At 38.7% G+C, this 18,629-nt stretch overlaps 1 protein-coding gene across 26 annotated transcripts in view; it reads right to left on the bottom strand.

Annotated features, from left to right (window-relative positions):
- LOC307185656 (cytosolic beta-glucosidase-like) overlaps positions 1 to 18,629 on the bottom strand; it is a 488,042-nt gene that overhangs the window by 385,194 nt on the left and 84,219 nt on the right. For 25 of the 26 annotated variants that reach the window (XM_079920052.1, XM_079920037.1, XM_079920032.1 and 22 more), the window contains one exon: positions 6,325 to 6,395. The exons of the other annotated variant lie outside the window; for it this stretch is intronic. The gene's annotated coding sequence lies outside the window, so the exon portion shown is untranslated. The remainder of the gene's footprint in view (positions 1 to 6,324; positions 6,396 to 18,629) is intronic. 26 annotated transcript variants of the gene reach the window in all.

Genomic DNA, 18,629 nt, shown 5'->3' with positions numbered 1-18,629 from the left:
ATCATTTGAATTCATAGTTATTCTTGTGTGAATTAAATTTGAAAATATAGCCAATCCCAGTCTATGTCCTCAGTGTAGAAATCTGATTGCATTTCAAAGGTGAAATACTCTGATTACTTTGTAACCAAATTATAACTGCTCTTATGTCCTCCATTTCCTTACTACAATGATCCTAAGATTTCATATAAAATTTCAACATAGATCAAGTGAAATCTCAATCTCAATACATTGTCAATTAAACGTGAGTTCTAATTCTTACATACCACACAGTAAGTTACTGATAAAGTCACAGACTGTCAAGTGTTATTTATTTTGTTATCAGGAGATAATACTATTTAGCTTCTTGAAGAACTCACATGCACCCTTCCACTGGGTGAAGAAAACAATGCCGCCCACGGTATTTTTCTTTTCGTCCTGGCTGATAGGTGACTCAGCAGTAAACATAATGCTCAATCACAGGAGCTTTGCTAGACCAATGTTTTGGTATATTCATGCCTTTCACTCTAAGCCAGCCATGCTGGGCTCAAGCCACATTCAGGCAGAGCTGCCCAAGAAGAAACTACATAGCGGTCATGAAAAGTGGAGAGTTTAGTGATGCGTCACCTATATTATAGGATGAGCTAACTAACTAAAAATTTAGCAAAATGAAAAGCCAGGGAATTAGAATAGTGTATCAGACTGGAGAGAGAAACTACAGACAATAAAATAGAAGTAAAACATATGGTGCCTAGAGATCATGAAATCTAGAAAAGAAAGGAACTGATCAGGGCAAAACTCCTGTGAATTCAGCACAAGTGCTCTGCCATCTTCCTTGTGATTATATTGATTGGTTTCCTAGCCCAGCTTAGATTCCTAAAGAGTTACCTTCCTTTAGCTTTTCACTTCTGTTACTAATCTAATTGTATATGTTAATTTTGTTTTAAGCCCTGTCTATTCCTATATGAAAGCAAGTAGCCAAAGTAAATTAGCTATTTTTAAAATCTCTGATGGGGCTTCCCTGGTGGCGCAGTGGTTGAGAGTCTGCCCACCGATGCAGGAAACATGGGTTTGTGCCCCGGTCCGGGAAGATCCCACAGGCCGCGGAGCGGCTGGGATTGTGAGCCATGGCCGCTGAGCCTGCGCGTCTGGAGCCTGTGCTCCGCAACGGGAGAGGCCACAACAGTGAGAGGCCCACGAACCGCAAAAAGACACAAAAAAACAAAATAAAATCTCTGATGATTGCAGGCGCTAACTGGTAATGCACAAACTATATGTGGATGGGTTAGCAACCATCTTTCTTTTAAAATATGACTCTGATCCTAACTCTGGGCAGTCACGTGTCTGGAGTGTTGAGAAATAGAAAGAAGGCAAGTGTGGCTGGAGTGGAATGAAGCAGAGAGAGTAATGGGAGATGAGGTCCAAGAGTCTGAATAAGAAGGGGACTGTGTAGGACCCTGTCAATCAGTTAAGCATTTTCACTATTACTCTGTGTGATGTGGAAAGCCATTGAGGAGCTCTAAGCAGAGTATTTATATGATCTGACTTACAGTTTAAAAGGATAATTCTGGCTTCTGTAAGATGGAGAAATGAGAAACCAGGTAAGAGCCTGGTCCATTAGTCCAGGCAAAGATGATGGTAGCTTAAACCTAGGTGTCTGCAGACTTACTGGTTGAGAGGGCACAAAAAAAAGAGAGGAGACAAAAATGACTCCATGATTTTGAGCTCAAGTCATTGGAAGCTGGGAGTTGCCATTAAATGAGACGCCGTGTCAAGGCATCAGGCACAGAGATGAACAAGACACAGTGGCTTTGAGAACCCACAGTCTAGATGAGGAGATGGACAAGAAAACACATGTCAGTAAAAGTAATTCCATTTCTTAAACACTAACTTTGTACCAGACACTGAACTAAATATTCTACAAATACGACATAATTCAGTCCTCATAATGACGTCATGTGGTTGATACAATTCACCCTATTTTATAGATGAGAAAACTGAAACTCAGCAGAGTAAAATGACTTGTCAAAGGTCTGAGAGCTGAAAGATAGAGAATTGGTTTGAACCCATATCTGCTTAACCTCAAACTTATGCTCTTAGGTACTGTGCTTGAGCCTAACTCTGGCTTGTCCTAATCTGAGGAAATGAGAGGTAGGCCCGTGAGGACAGAGAGCAGTTTACCCATGACAGAATGATTGCACGATAGCTTTTTTTTTTTTTTTTTTTGCGGTACGCGGGCCTCTCACTGTTGTGGCCTCTCCCGTTGCGGAGCACAGGCTCCGGACGCGCAGGCTCAGCGGCCATGGCTCACGGGCCCAGCCGCTCCGCGGCACGGGGGATCTTCCCGGACCGGGGCACGAACCCGCGTCCCCTGCATCGGCAGGCGGACTCTCAACCACCGCGCCACCAGGGAAGCCCTAGCACAATCGCTTTTAATCCATGAAACAAGAAGGATGGACTCGACGATTTCCATGGTTCCTCTCAGCTCTCAAAGCCTGTATTTTTAAAACATGATGCTTCTTTTCAGTCAAGTGAAAGTCATTTTTATTCCTTAAGATTGAACAGCATATAACACAGTTCTCTTATTTACACAAAGCTATTTCAAGCCGGGCTGAATTGAGCATCAAACCTTACAGTTTGCCCATTTTGAAGTAGAAAGACTATTAATGGTGAAAGAATAGCAGTAAACACAGAACGGTAAAGAACAAGGCACATCAAAAAATAAAGGCCTTGTCATAAAATAAGCAAGGGATATAAAAATGAGGTTTGGAAAATTGTCATTTTCCAGAAAACTGAAGGACTTTTACAACTTTTATACAGAGATCTTGACTGTGGACTAAAAAGTTCAGTAACAACTAAAAAAGCATCTTGCATGTTAACAGAAACTTTAATTTCCATAGTCTTTTTTGCTCCAAATCCTAGTTTGTAATATCACACCTTCAATGTATCACAATAGCAAAATCATATGAACATACTTTCACCCAGAAAGGGCGTAAATCATAAACAGCCGGAAAAAGATAATGCAATATATCTGTTTGCCTTCAGTATGAGATATGTCTGTGAGATTAAACTAAAGTGTGGCCTAGATTTAAGGAATCACAAAATTAACTTTGGGTTTAATCAGGATGTCACAAGCAGCATGTTTTTCTCCATCATCATCATCACTAAATTTATGACAGGCATCCATAATGTAGGTATCCCTGTAGCAGTAAGCAGCTAGGGGGATATGTCACTTGATTTGCTGACAGTGAAGGCAAATGAAGTTACAGTAAAATGATACCAAAGTGTCTGATTAGCATAAACAGAAAAGGAAAAGTTCTAAACTTTGGTTTTTAAACTATACTTCATGGAACTAGAGTGTCACATCCCACAGGGGAAACTCTCCCTCTCCTCCTCTCTCTCCCTCACTTTATCCTCTTTTGGACACTTTCATATGATGTCATTAATATAATTACATCTTAAAATCTCATTTTGAGCTTTAAAATATGTGTAAAACTGCATCTAAGACGATAAAGAATGGATTCAATGTTAAAAAAAATATAAAGAAAATTGAAGACTTTACCACATATTTTAAAATCATCACTCTCTACATACTTTCTGGAGACTGCTAGGGGAAATGACAATCAGCTATTATAATGGCTTGGTATTTTCTCTGGTATTTTCTTGAAACATATGCTGAACATGAAAACCACAATAGAATGTTTAGAGGACTTGAACAGCCTTACAGAAGAATTTCAGATAACTAATAAATAAATAAAACATTATCTTCTCTAAAATTAAATAAATGTAAATGAAAACAAGAGAGACATACATGCAAATGTAAACATCATTTCAAATTATCAAATTGTATGTTGTGTGTATGTGTGCATTTTAAAGACAATATCTACTATTGGTGAAGATGTGGCAAAATGGGTATCCTAATAAGTATTAAGAAAAAATTTAATTTCTGCAAATCAATCTGAAAATATATATTTAAACACTTTTAAAAGTTCATACTTTTTGACAGTAATTTTCCATCTAGAATTATATTTTAAGGACATAAACAGAAGCTGGATCAAAAAAATATTTTCCAATGATTTATCATGATTTTATATAAGCTGTCAGTATGAGCACCTAATTCTCCCAATTTCCATATTCCTATAAACATTCTAAAATACACAATAGGTAAAACCTGCATTAATTCTGGAAACCATACAGGATTTGCTCCATTTGCCAAAAAAAAAAAAATGTAAGTTTTCTGGCTTGTCTGCTGGCGAGAGAGGGCAAATGGCACCAGACTGAAGGAAGAACAGAGGGTAGATGGATGTGGACAAGAAGTAAATACAGAACACCCTTGTGGAAGATAACACCCCAGCAGGACGATCACAGCCTGAATTCCACCTAAATGAGGAGGAAAACAATTAGGCCCTTGAAAAGTTATTGCCTTTCATAAGAAAAGAACTACCCCTAAAAACTATAGAAAATGCTTTACTCTAAAAGAGACTTATTGCAAGAAAAGTACACATGTTTAAAACACATCTGTCCTTTTGTCTCAAAATTATATGAGGGTTTATTGTATCTATGAAACTAAAGTAAGTAGTCATGAGATCTGGAAAGAACACATGGAAAAACTAAATTACTGAAGAACACATGGAGAAAATAAATTACTGAATCAAAAATCACCAGGGTGGTGGAAATCAGATAACCAGGCATAGTCAAAAATTGAATTAGTATGGTGGAAGACACAACTGGAAATCTGCCCAAATTTCACCGAAGGGCAAGAAGATTTAACTATAAGGGAAAAAATAAAAGACATGGAGAACAGATTCAGAAATGCTGACACTCTATCTGTAAAAATTAGAATCTCAATTAGAGGCTATGGTACAGATAAGACAGACCTAACTCTCAAAGATACAATAGCATAAAATTTTTGAGAGCTTAAGAAAAACCTGAAACTTTTATTGCAAATGGCTTATTGGCAGGCTACATTAGTGAAAAGACAGGAATCATGGGTTACATACCTCAAGAAAAAACAGCTATTCTCATAAGCATCCATGCAGATGCTTAATCATCTACAACGAAACACAAATCAATTTACAAACTTCGCTTCCACAACAGTAACATCCAGAAGAAAATGGATCAAACTTTTAATTTGAAAAAGAAAGAGCAGAAGGAGAGTTTTAGAAGCATACACATTGCTACTCGTGTGCAAGTGCAACGGAAATGCACTCTCAAACAGATGTCAGAAATGCTCTGAAAACATTACACCTGGATAAAACTCATTCCTGAGTAATTTTCAGAAAGATCCTACCACTTCACAATAGCTCAGCATAAATGAGAACACTGGTCTGAAGTATCTCTTAGAAACTAGGTCTTTTTCAATTCTCAGATCCACAGAGAGTCTATGTTCTATGCAAATGATGCTCCACAAATAATACCATGGAAATTTTTAGATTTCTCTTTAATATAAGGAGATCAAAGCCCCTAAATCAGTGATTCTTAGCATTATCTGCACATTAGAATCTCCGGGGAATCTGTAAAATCCCTAATGTCCAGGCCACACCCCCTGCATTTAAATTAGACTCTCTGTTTCTGCTGTGTATTGTAGCACTATTCACAATAGCCTAGAAATTGAAACAACCTAAGCGTCTGTCTACAAATGAATGGATAAAGAAGATGTGATATAGATATAGATCTCATATATATGTGCATATGTGTATATAATACACTATATATATAGAAAGAATATATATATACACACACTGTTATAGAAATATACATATATATTATACATATACATATAATATATATTATAATATTATTCAGCCATGAGAAAGAAGAAAATCCTGCCATTTGCAACAACATGGATGGACCTTGAAGGCATTATGCTAAGTGAAATAAGTCAGAGGGAGAAAGACAAATATTGTCAAGATCTCACTTATATGTGGAATCTAAAAAAAGCCTAACTCACAGAAACAGAAATAGAATGATAGTTGCCAGGGGCAGGGAGGGAGGGGATGGAAGTTTGGTCAAAGGGCACAAACTTCCAGTTATAAGATGAATAAGTCCTGGGGATTTAATGTACAGCATGGTGACTATAGTTAATAACACTGTATTGTATATTTGAAAGTTGCTAGGACAGTAGATCTTAAATGTTCTCACCAAAACACAAAAAAAGGCAATTATATGAGGTGATTGAACTGTTAAGTAACTCTATTGTGGTAATCATTTTACGATATACATGTGTATCTAAACATCACCTTGTACACCTTAAAATTACACAATGTTATAAGTCAATTATATCTCAAAAAATGGGAAAAAAATAAAGTATAATCACTGGGGTGGGGGGGGGAACCAGGTAGAACTCACTATTTTTGAAATCTCCCCAGGCTATTCCAGTGTGCAGCTGAGATTCAGAAGCAGTGCTCCAAATGTTTGCTCTGTATATAGCAAAAAATAGAGTAATAAAAAGTAATGTCAGAATATGCAAACTTCTATTTTAATATTTTTAATTTCCCAAATTTTTTACTTTTCCAGCTAAGATCCTTTAAAAATACTTGCATATCATCCTAAATGGAAGCTTTAGGCCCCATTGGCTGATCATTCTTAGCCACTCCAAAGCAAAGGCTTGGGAAAGTTGTCTCCATCACACACTCCCTCTGTACTATATCCATTACTCACAGCACATTAATCTAAACTACACTGGGAAAACATAATTTTAAACTGGATTAATTTCAAGGTCAAAAAATGGAAAAGAGACACACACAAAGGGACACTCTCCAGTAGAGGAAATAACTAGGTCCCCAGACTATATGGCAAAGGAATATTTTTAAAGCCTTCCCAGGTATCTTGCATATTTACTAACACAGTAAGGTAAGCAAACATTAAAGATCTGAGGCTGTAATCTACTCAGTGTCAAAGTGGCTCCCAACGTTATAAGTAGCCTAAGAAAGTATGTTCATCTCTTAGGTCACTGTGATAGCATGTGGACCAGTCACTGCAGGAAATATGTTAATCAGATTCTAACACTCCTTTCTGAAGTGTGTGAAAGACAGAAAGGCCAGATCCATGCAACAGCCAAGGTCAGGTCTTTGGCACAGCACAGAGTATTCAGACCAAAATGTTAGGTTGTTAATGTGATATCCAAACATAAGCCCCCAAAACTGTTCCATCCAGACATTTATTTATTAATGTTCTCTAGTGCCCTGAAGGAGGTTTCCAAGTCAAACACGTTGTGATTGATTGAGGCAGACTTGACTTTAAAGAATTAAGTGTGCTTACTTATAATTCCATGAACTCTCTGCTTTATAATTCATGTTTTTACCATCAATGAGAATTCCTGAGATCCAATTCTAATGCAAAAATATCTATCCTGACAGAGTTTGATTAAATAAAACCAACACACGTCATCCTGAGCTCGGGATTCATATTAACTTTAAAGACCAGAAGAGATGTGAACCAAAGGAAAGAAACTCACTTTTCATATGCTATAATCGTCCATGTCATGAAAGAAAAAGTACTAGATCTTAATTTTTCCAAAAACTAAGAAGAAATAGTTATGTGAGTTGATAGAGGGTGCTAATTATTGCTACCCTGGCAACTGTAGTACAATATATAAATGTTTCAAATCAATGTGTTGTACACATTAAATTTACATGATGTTATATGCAACATAGATGTCAATTTTTTAAAAAGAAAAACCAGCAAAGTGAGAGCTTAAATTCAGGGACAATAGTACGACTTGGCTATATGAAGTGGTTCTCCGAACCGTGATCTTCCCTGTTGGGCATAAGTTTAAGTATTACTGGTAGGTTGGTGGTGTTTTGAGACCTCATAACTTTGGACTGCTCTAATGTGGAATTTGTAAGAATGACATCAGGGCCTTGGCTAAAACTCCCTGAGATTCACAGAATTCAGGATTGGAAGGTGATCACATCTAGACAGCAGCTGTACCTTATATATTTCTGCATTCCCCACAGAAACAGGCACACCATGGGGACTCAATAAATATTAGGTGATTACACACACTTGTGGAATGACCATCCCACATGGGGCAGACATCCTCTGAACATCTTTGACAGATGGGCATCTGGCATCTGTTTTCATGCCATCTATTGACAGGTATCTAATGAACTCCTGAGGACATCCGTTCCCTTACTCAGTCCCACTAATTGTTAGAAAGCCCTGTCTTATGTTGAATCGAAACTTGCTTTCATGTAATGGGCCCCCGCTGGCCTGACCTCTGCCCTTTCCAACAGCACAAAATGAGTCTTTTTAGTCTTTTATGTGATAGCTCTTACACAATTTTAACAAAAATTAACAGGCCTCTCCCTATATGAGATTATCCTGGGCATTCTCTTCTGGGTATGATTTAGATTGTCAATATTAACATTAATGCTTAATGGTGCCACAGATAGAAGATAATATTCCAGATATAAACTGAGAGTGAGGCTATTACATCTTATAATCAGGAGAGTTGACACTGTGAATGAAAATTTTAAATGACTAAAACATGTATGTTTAGTATACATGGAGTATATTCAACAATTTCTATTAAGCTTCTAGATTGACTCCTACCAAGTTTCATTTCTAAACCAGGAATGTGATCATGTCATTTTATTGCCTAACATTCTTTGATGGTTCCCCCAACTTTCTTTCAATCAACAGAAATTTATTAACTTCCTATTAAGTGCCAGGAACTATTTTATGTCCTAGGTTGCCAGAAATGAGCAGGGAAGCCCTGTCCCTTCTCTCATCAAGCTTATAGTCTATGAAGACGTGTTAGGAAACTAGTAAACAACTAAGAAGTACAATTTCAGGTAAAGAAAACAGGTAAAAATTGATTGGAAATGGAGGCCAGATGCACAGGGAAAACCTCTGTGAGAAGGTGAAATTTAAGCCAAGACCTAGCTGATGAAAAGGAGCAAACCATCATAAGAGGAGGAGCAAGCGTGTTTTTGCTCACTCCTAATGAGATTTTTGTCATCTGCAAATTTTGTCATCCGCAAATTTGAAATGCATTCCCTCAACTCTTTACCCAAATCATTGGTTAAAATGTTGCATGGGGCAGGGTCAGGAAGTGAGGTGGATGGACCTAGAATCTGTCGTACAGAATGAAGTAAGTCAGAAAGAGAAAAACAAATACCGTTTGCTAACACATATATATGGAATTTTAAAAAGCGGTACTGATCAACCCAGTGGCAGGGCAGGAATAAAGATGCAGATGTAGAGAACGGACTTGAGGGCACAGGGTGGGAAGGGGAAGCTGGGATGAAGTGAGAAAGTGGCATTGACATACACACACTACCAAATGTAAAATGGAAGGCTAGTGGGAAGCTGCTGCATAGCACAAGGAGATCAGCTCGATGCTTTGTGACGACCTAGAGGGATGGGATAGGAAGTGTGGAAGGGAGGCTCAAGAGGGAGAGGTTATGGGGATATATGTATACGGATAGCTGATTCACTTTGTTGTACAGCAGAAACACAACACTGTAAAGCAGTTATACTCCAATAAAGTTGTGGGAAAAAAATATGTTCATACTATAGTGTAGTCTAATAAGCATGCAATAGTATTATGTCTGTAAAACAATGTACATGCATTTAATTTAAAAATACTTTATTGCTAAAAGAAAAAAAGAAGAAGAGAGAAGCTTTAGGCACCTCAAAGTTTCCTGTTAGACTGTTTTGTAGCAACATCTAATTACAAGGACTTTGTAAAGCGAATAATACGCTTTCAGGATATCCAAAGCTGGGCGGAATTCCTCCCCTACTAAACTCCCATCAATAATAGAGAACATCGTACTGCCTGTTGTGGGGTTGTTTCCCTCCCCAGGCAAAGCCACCTAGTGAGGACCAAAGGAACTTTAGATTAACGCATTTCAAGGTATTGATACTTGTAGCACCAGCCGCAGTGGGAGGTTCACAGCTTGGTACCTCAGCCTGATACACTTCAAACTTCCTTTCCCAGAGCAAAGGCAGATACGCCTTTCCTGCACAACTTGCCTGCCTTAGTAGCACACTGCTGAGTTAGCAGCTGAAGCCTGGTAAAAGCCTGCACTGTATATGTGTTTACACTGAAGAGGCTTGAGGGCAATATTCTAGAAAGGGGGAGATACACATAACACCGCCACACATTATCACTTGTCCCGGCCACCAGTCCTCTGTGACCTGGAAAAAGCGAAAGGCTCGGACATCTTCCTTGTGTTCTGCATTTGCAACACAGTGTCTCCAAAGAAGGTGCAATTTTCCCCAGTCCCCACCTTTAGCTAGAAAGACCTTGAGGAAATACAAAGCACAAATCTTCTATTTAGATTCCAGTTGTAAACTCTTAAGCACACTAACTCACCCAAACTCTACACATCCTACAGATGTTCACACCTATAGCGTCCCCTATATAAAGGACTGCTGCTTATGTTTACACACGTTGTACTTTGCACAACTCTAGAGAACATCCTTGACATAAAGCCATTGTAGATCTGTTTAGTCTTTGTGACCATTTTCCAGAAAACGTTTTGAGGAAAGGGAGCCTTATTCTAAATGGTACAAAGATACCATGTGGGCTAACCATGGGGCTGCTTCCTAAACTCCCATGTAGGAAATGTCTTTTAAACATATGTGCTACTCAAGGACATTCACTGCAGCACTGTTTGTAAAAGTGAAAAAAAAAATCCATCATTTGGACCCCAAAGGTCTGTCAGCAAGCAAATGGATACATAAATGTTGTCTGGTTACACATCAGACTATCATAGGGCCATTTTAAAAAATGAATTCAAGCTAAAAGTATTGACATGGATAAATTTTAAACAATGTAATGTTGAAAACAGCTATGTCTACTGTGACACCATTTATATAAATACTAAGATGCACAAAACAATGTACAAATAGGTCCATGCATTTTGTAGCAAAATGTACATCTAGTGCACAAGTTGATACCCATCATCTTCAGAAGCAGGGTTATCCCAGGTAAGGGATGGAAGACAGGAGATTTGGGAAGGGCACAAAGCGGTTTCACCTGGGTCAATCACATTTTATTTCTTTTTTTAGAGTAGAATATATGGGGCAAAATATTAACATTTGTTAAATCTGGGTCATAGTTATATGTATATTTGTGTTTTTTCTGTATATTTGAAATATTTATTTAAGTGAAAGAGAAAAGAAGTGAAGCCTCATTTCCGCAAAGGAGCTACTATTTTTTGTTGTTGTTTTTCCTGTTGTTTTGGGGTTTTTTCTGGGAGGCTGTCGAATTTTTATTTTATCTTATTTTTATACAGAAAGTTATTATTAGTTATCTATTTTATGCATATTAGTGTACATACGTCAATCCCAATCTCCCAATTCATTCCCCCCACCACCACCGTCCCCACTGCTTTCCATGCTTGGTGTCCATACGTTTGTTCTCGACATCTGTGTCTCTATTTCTGCCTTGCAAACCGGTTCATCTGTATCATTTTTCTAGATTCCACATATATGCATTAATATACAATATTTGTTTTCCTCTTTCTGAATTACTTCACTCTGTATGACAGTCTCTAGCTCCATCCACATCTCTACAAATGACCCAATTTCGTTCCCTTTTATGGCTGAGTAATATTGCACTGTATATATGTACCACAACTTCTTTATTCATTTGTCTGTCCATGGGCATTTAGGTTGCCTCCATGACCTGGCTATTGTAAACAGTGCTGCAATGAACACCGGGTGCATGTGTCTTTTTGAATTATGGTTTTCTCTGGGTATGCCCAAGAGTGAACTACTGGGTCATATGGTAATTCTATTTTTAGATTTTTTTTTAAAAAACATCTTGATTAGAGTATGACTGCTGTGTGTTAGTTTCTGTGTTAGTTTCTAATTGGTGTGTTACATTTTGCTTTATAACAAAGTGAATCAGTTATACATATATATATGTCCCCATATCTCTTCCCTCTTGCATCTCCCTCCCTCCCACGCTCCCTATCCCACCCTTCTAGGTAATCACAAAGCACTGAGCTGATCTCCCTGAGCTATGCGGCTGCTTCCCACTAGCTATCTATTTTACGTATGGTAGTGTACATAACTCCATGCCCCTCTCTCACTTTGTGCCAGCTTACACTTCCCCCTCCCGATATCCTCAAGTCCATTCTCTAGTAGGTCTGCATCTTTATTCCCATCTTGTCCCTAGGTTCTTCTGACCATTTATTTTATCTTTTTTTGGATTACATATATATGTGTTAGCACACAGTATTTGTTTTTCTCTTTCAGACTTACTTCACTCTGTATGACAGCCTCTAGGTCCATCAACCTCACTACAAATAACTCAGAGGCGTTCGTTTTTATGGCTGAGTAATATTCCATTGTATATACGTGCCACAACTTCTTTATCCATTCATCTGTTGATGGACAGTAGGTTGCTTCCACATCCTGGCTATTGTAAATAGAGCTGCAATGAACATTTTCTTACATGACTCTTTTGAATTAAGGTTTTCTCAGGGTATATGCCCAGTAGTGGGATTGCTGGGTCGTATGGTAGTTATTTACTTTTTTAAGGAACCTCCATACTATTCTCCATAGTGGCTCTATCAATTGACATTCCCACCAACAGTGCAAGAGGGTTCCCTTTTCTCCACACCCTCTCCAGCATTCAGTGTTTGTAGATTTTTTGATGATGGCCATTCTGACCGGTGTGAGGTGATATCTCATTGTAGTTTTGATTTGCATTTCTCTAATGATTAATGATGTTGAGCATGCTTTCATGTGTTTGTTGGCAATCTGTGTATCTTCTTTGGAGAAATGTCTATTTAGGTCTTCTGCCCATTTTTGGATTGGGTTGTTTGTTTTTTTGATATTGAGCTGCATGAGTTGCTTGTATGTTTTGGAGATTAAACCTTTGTCAGTTGCTTCCTTTGCAAATATTTTCTCCCACTCTGATGGTTGTCTTTTCGTCTTGTTTATGGTTTCCTTTGCTGTGCAAAAGCTTTGAAGTTTCATTAGGTCCCATTTGTTTATTTTTGTTTTTATTTCCATTTCTCTAGGAGGTGGGTCAGAAAGGATATTGCTGTGATTTATGTCCTAGAGTGTTCTGCCTAGGTTTTCCTCTAAGAGTTTGATGGTGTCTGGCCTTACATTTAGTTCTTTAATCCATTTTGAGTTTATTTTTGTGTATGGTGTTAGGGAGTGATCTAATCTCATACTTTTACATGTACCTGTCCAGTTTTCCCAGCACCACTTATTAAAGAGGCTGTCTTTTCTCCACTGGATATTCTTGTCTCCATTATCAAAGATAAGGTGACCATATATGCGTGGGTTTATCTCTGGGCTTTCTATCCTGTTCCATTGATCTATATTTCTGTTTTTCTGCCAGTACTATACTGTCTTGATTACTGTACCTTTGTAGTATAGTCTGAAGACTGGGAGCCTGATTCCACCAGTTCCATTTTTCTTTCTCAAGATTGCTTTGGCTATTCGGGGTCTTTTGTGTTTCCATACAAATTGTGAAATTTTTTGTTCTAGTACTGTGAAAAACGCCAGTGGTAGTTTGTTAGAGACTCCATTGAATATGTAGATTGCTTTGGGTAGTAGAGTCATTTTCACATTGTTGATTCCTCCAATCAAAAAGCTTGGTGTATCTCTCCATCTATTTGTATCATCTTTAATTTCTTTCATCAGTGTCTTATAATTTTCTGAATATAGGTCTTTTGTCTCCTTAGGTAGGTTTATTCCTAGATATTTTATTCTTTTTGTTGCAATGGTAAATGGGAGTGTTTTCTTAATTTCACTTTCAGATTTTTCATCATTAGTGTATAGGAATGCAAGAGATTTCTGTGCATTAATTCTGTCTCCTGGTACTTTACCAAATTCCTTAATTAGCTGTAGTAGTTTTCTGGTAGCATCTTTAGGATTCTCTATGTATAGTATCATGTCATCTGCAAACAGTGACAGCTTTACTTCTTCTTTTCCAATTTGGATTCCTTTTATTTTTTTTCTTCTCTGATTGCTGTGGCTAAAACTTCCAAAACTCTGTTGAATAATAGTGGTGAGAGTGGGCAACCTTGTCTTATTCCTGGAAATGGTTTCAGTGTTTCACCATTGAGGACGATGTTTGGTGTGGGTTTGTCATATATGGCCTTTATTATGTTGAAGAAAGTTCCCTCTATGTCTACTTTCTGCAGGGTATTTATCATAAATGGTGTTGAATTTTGTCAAAAGCTTTCTCTGCATCTATTGAGATGATCATATGGTTTTTCTCCTTCAATTTGTTAATATGGTATATCACGTTGATTAATTTGAGTATATTGAAGAATCCTTGCATTCCCAGGATAAACCCCACTTGATCATGATGTATGATCCGTTTAATGTGCTGTTGGATTCTGTTTGCTAGTATTTTGTGGAGGATTTTTGCATCTATGTTCATCAGTGATAGTGGCCTGTAGGTTTCTTTCTTTGGGACATCTTTGTCCGGTTTTGGTATCAGAGTGATGGTGGCCTTGTAGAATGGGTTTGGGAGTGTTCCTTCCTCTGCTACATTTTGGAAGAGTTTGAGACGGATAGCTGTTAGCTCTTCTCCAAATGTTTGATAGAATTTGCCTGTGAAGCCATCTGGTCCTGGGCTTTTGTTTGTTGGAAGATTTTTAATCACAGTTTCAATTTCAGTGCTGGTGATTGGTCTGTTCATATTTTCTATTTCTTCCTGGTTCAGTCTCGGAAGGTTGTGCATTTCTAAGAATTTGTCCATCTCTTCCAGGTTGTCCGTTTTATTGGCATATGGTTTCTTATAATCTCTCATGATCCTTTGTATTTCTGCAGTTTCAGTTGTTACTTCTCCTTTTTCATTTCTAATTCTATTGAGTCTTCTCCCTTTTTTTCTTGATAAGTCTGGCTAATGGTATATCAATTTTGTTTATCTTCTCAAAGAACCAGCTTTTAGTTTTACTGATCTTTGCTATCGATTCCTTCATTTCTTTTTCATTTATTTCTGATCTGATCTTTATGATTTCTTTCCTTCTGCTAAATTTGGGAGGTTTTTTGTTCTTCTTTCTCTAATTGCTTTAGGTGTAAGTTTAGATTATATGAGATGTTTCTTGTTTCTTAAGGTAGGCTTGTAAAGCTATAAACTTCCCTCTTAGAACTGCTTTTGCTGCATCCCATAGGTTTGGGGTCGTTGTGTGTTCATTGTCATTTGTTACTAGGTATTTTTTGATTTCCTCTTTGATTTCTTCAGTGATCTCTTGGTTACTAAGTAGTGTGCTGTTTAGCCTTCATGTGTTTGTATTTCTTACGCATTTTTTCCTGTAATTGATATCTAGTCTCATAGCGTTGTGGTCAGAAAAGATACTTGATATGATTTCAATTTTCTTAAATTCACCAAGGCTTGATTTGTGACCCAAGATATGATCTACCCTGGAGAATGTTCCATGAGCACTTGAGAAGAATGTGTATTCTGTTGGTTTTGGATGGAATGCCCTTAAATATCAATTAAGTCCATCTTGTTTAATGTATAATTTAAAGCTTGTGTTTCCTTATTTATTTTCATTTTGGATGATCTGTCCATTGGTGAAAGTGGGTTATTAAAGTCACCTACTATGATTGTGTTACTGTCAATTTCCATTTTATGGCTGTTAGTATTTGCCTTATGTATTGAGATGCTCCTATGTTGGGTGCATAAATATTTACAATTGGTATATCTTCTTCCTGGATTGATCCCTTGATCATTATGTAGTGTCCTGCTTTGTCTCTTGTAATAGTCTTTGTTTTAAAGTCTATTTTGTCTGATATGAGAATTCCTACTCCAGCTTTCTTTTGATTTCCTTTTGTGTGGAATATCTTTTTCCATCCCCTCACTTTCAGTCTGTATGTGTCCCTAGGTCTGAAGTGGGTTTCTTGTGGACAGCCTATATACGTGTCTTGATTTTTGTATCCATTCAGCCAGTCTATGTCTTTTGGTTGGAGCATTTAATGCATTTACATTTAAGGTAATTATCGATATGTATATTCCTATTACCATTTTCTTAATTGTTTTGGGTTTATTACTGTAGGTCTTTTCCATCTCTTGTGTTTCCTGTCTAGAGAAGTTCCTTTAGGGTTTGTTGTAAAGCTGGTTTGGTGGTGCTGAATTCTCTTAATTTTTGCTTGTCTGTACAGGTTTTAATTTCTCTGTTGAATCTGAACAAGATCATTGCTGGGTAGAGTAATCTTAGTTGTAGGTTTTTCCCTTTCATCAGTTTAAATATGTCCTGTCACTCCCTTCTGGCTTGCAGAGTTTCTGCTGAAAGATCAGCTGTTAACCTTATAGGGATTCACTTGTGTGTTATTTGTTGTTTTTCCTTTGCTGCTTTTAATATTTTTTCTTTGTATTTAATTTTTGATAGTTTGATTAATATGTGTCTTGGCATGTTTCTCCTGGGATTTATCCTGTATGGGACTCTCTGTGCTTCCTGGACTTGATTAACTATTTCCTTTCCCATGTTAGGGAAATTTTCAACTATAATCTCTTCAAATATTTTCTCAGACCCTTTCTTTTTCTCTCCTTCTTCTGGGACCCCTATAATTCAAATGTTGGTGCATTTAATGTTGTCCCAGAGGTCTCTGAGACTGTCCTCAATTCTTTTTATTTTTTTTTCTTTATTCTGCTCTGCAGTAGTTATTTCTTCTATTTTATCTTCCAGGTCGCTTATCCGTTCTTCTGCCTCAGTTATTCTGCTATTGATCCCTTCTAGAGAATTTTTAGTTTCATTTATTGCGTTGTTCATCATTGTTTGTTTGCTCTTTAGTTCTTCTAGGTCCTTGTTAAACGTTTCTTGTATTTTCTCCATTCTTTTTCCAAGATTTTGGATCATCTTTACTATCATTATTCTGAATTCTTTTTCAGGTACACTGCGTATTTCCTCTTCATTTGTTAGGTCTGGTGGGTTTTTGCCTTGCTCCTTCATCTGCTGTGTGTTTCTCTGTCTTCTCATTTTGCTTAACTTACTGTGTTTGGGGTCTCCTTTTTGCAGGCTGCAGGTTTGTAGTTTCCGTTGTTTTGGTGTCTGTCCCCAGTGGCTAAGGTTGGTTTAGTGGGTTGTTTAGGCTTCCTGGTGGAGGGGAGTAGTGCCTGTGTTCTGGTGGATGAGGCTGGATCTTGTCTTTCTGGTGGGCAGGTCCACGTCTGGTGGTGTGTTTCGGGATGTCTGTGGCCTTATTATGGTTTTAGGCAGTCTCTCTGCTAATGGGTAGGGCTGTGTTCCTGTCTTGTTAGTTGTTTGGCATAGGGTGTCCTGCACTGTAGCTTGCTGGTCGTTGAGTGGAGCTGGGTTTTGGTGTTGAGATGGAGATCTCTGGGAGATTTTCGCCGTTTGATATTACATGGATCTAGGAAGTCTCTTGTGGACCAGGGTCCTGAACTTTGTTCTCCCACCTCAGTGGTACAGCCCTGATACCTGACTGGAGCACCAAGAGCCTGTCTTCCACACAGCTCAGAATAAAAGGGAGAAAAAAAAGGAAGAAAGAAAGAAGAAGATAAAATAAAGTAAAATAAAATAAAATAAAGTCATTAAAATAAAAAAATAATAATTATTAACAAAAATATATTTTTAAGTAAAAAAAAAAAAAAAAGACAGAACCCTAGGACAAATGGTAAAGGCAAAGCTATACAGACAAAATCACACACAGAAGCATATGCATACACACTCACAAAAAGAGATAAAGGGAAAAAAATATATATATCGCTGCTCCCAAAGTCCACCTCCTCAATTTGGGATGATTCGTTGTCTATTCAGTTATTCCACAGATGCAGGGTACATCAAGTTGACTGTGGAGATTTAAACCACCACTCCTGAGGCTGCTGGGAGAGATTTCCTTTTCTCTTTGTTCGCACAGCTCCCAGGGTTCAGCTTTGGATTTGGACCCATCTCTGCGTGTAGGTCGCCTGAGGGCATCTGTTCTTTGCTCAGACAGGACGGGGTAAAGGAGCAGCTGATTTGGGGGCTCTTGCTCACTCCGACCAGGGGGAGGGAGGGGTATGGATGCGGGGCGAGCCTGCGGTGGCAGAGGCTCGCATGACGTTGCACCAGCCTGAGGCGCGCTGTGGGTTCTCCTGGGGAAGTTGTCCCTGGATCACGGGACCCTGGCAGTGGCAGACCGCACAGGCTTCCGGTGGGCAGGTGCAGATAGTGACCTGTGCTCGCACACAGGCTTCTCTGTGGCTGCAGCAGCAGCTTTAGCGTCCCATGCTGTCTCTGGGGTCTGCGCTGACAACCGCGGCTCACACTAGTCTCTGGAGCTCCTTTAAGCAGTGCTCTTAATCCCCTCTCCTCGCGCACCAGGAAGCAAAGAGGCAAGAAAAAGTCTCTTGCCTCTTCAGCAGCTCCAGACTTTTCCCGGACTCCCTCCCGGCTAGCCGTGGTGCACTAACCCCTTCAGGCTGTGTTCACGCCATCAGTCCTCTCCCTGCGATCCGACCGAAGCCCGAGCCTCAGCTCCCAGCCCCAGCCCGTCCTGCCGGGTGAGCAGACAAGCCTCTCAAGCTGGTGAGTGCTGGTTGGCACTGATCCTCTATGTGGGAACCTCTCCGCTTTGCCCTCTCCACCCCTGTTGCTGCGCTCTCCTCTGTGCCTCTGAAGCTTCCTCCCTGCCCACCCCCTGTCTCCACCAGTGAAGGAGCTTCCTAGTGTGTGGAAACCTTTCCTTCTTCTCAGCTCTCTCCCAGAGGTGCAGGTCCCGTC

This window comes from Stenella coeruleoalba, assembly GCF_951394435.1.
Source record: "Stenella coeruleoalba genome assembly, chromosome: 4".
In the NCBI taxonomy this organism is placed as follows: Eukaryota; Metazoa; Chordata; class Mammalia; order Artiodactyla; family Delphinidae; genus Stenella; species Stenella coeruleoalba.
Note: the sequence above shows the minus strand (reverse complement) of the source record. Positions and strands in the feature narration are given on the sequence as shown.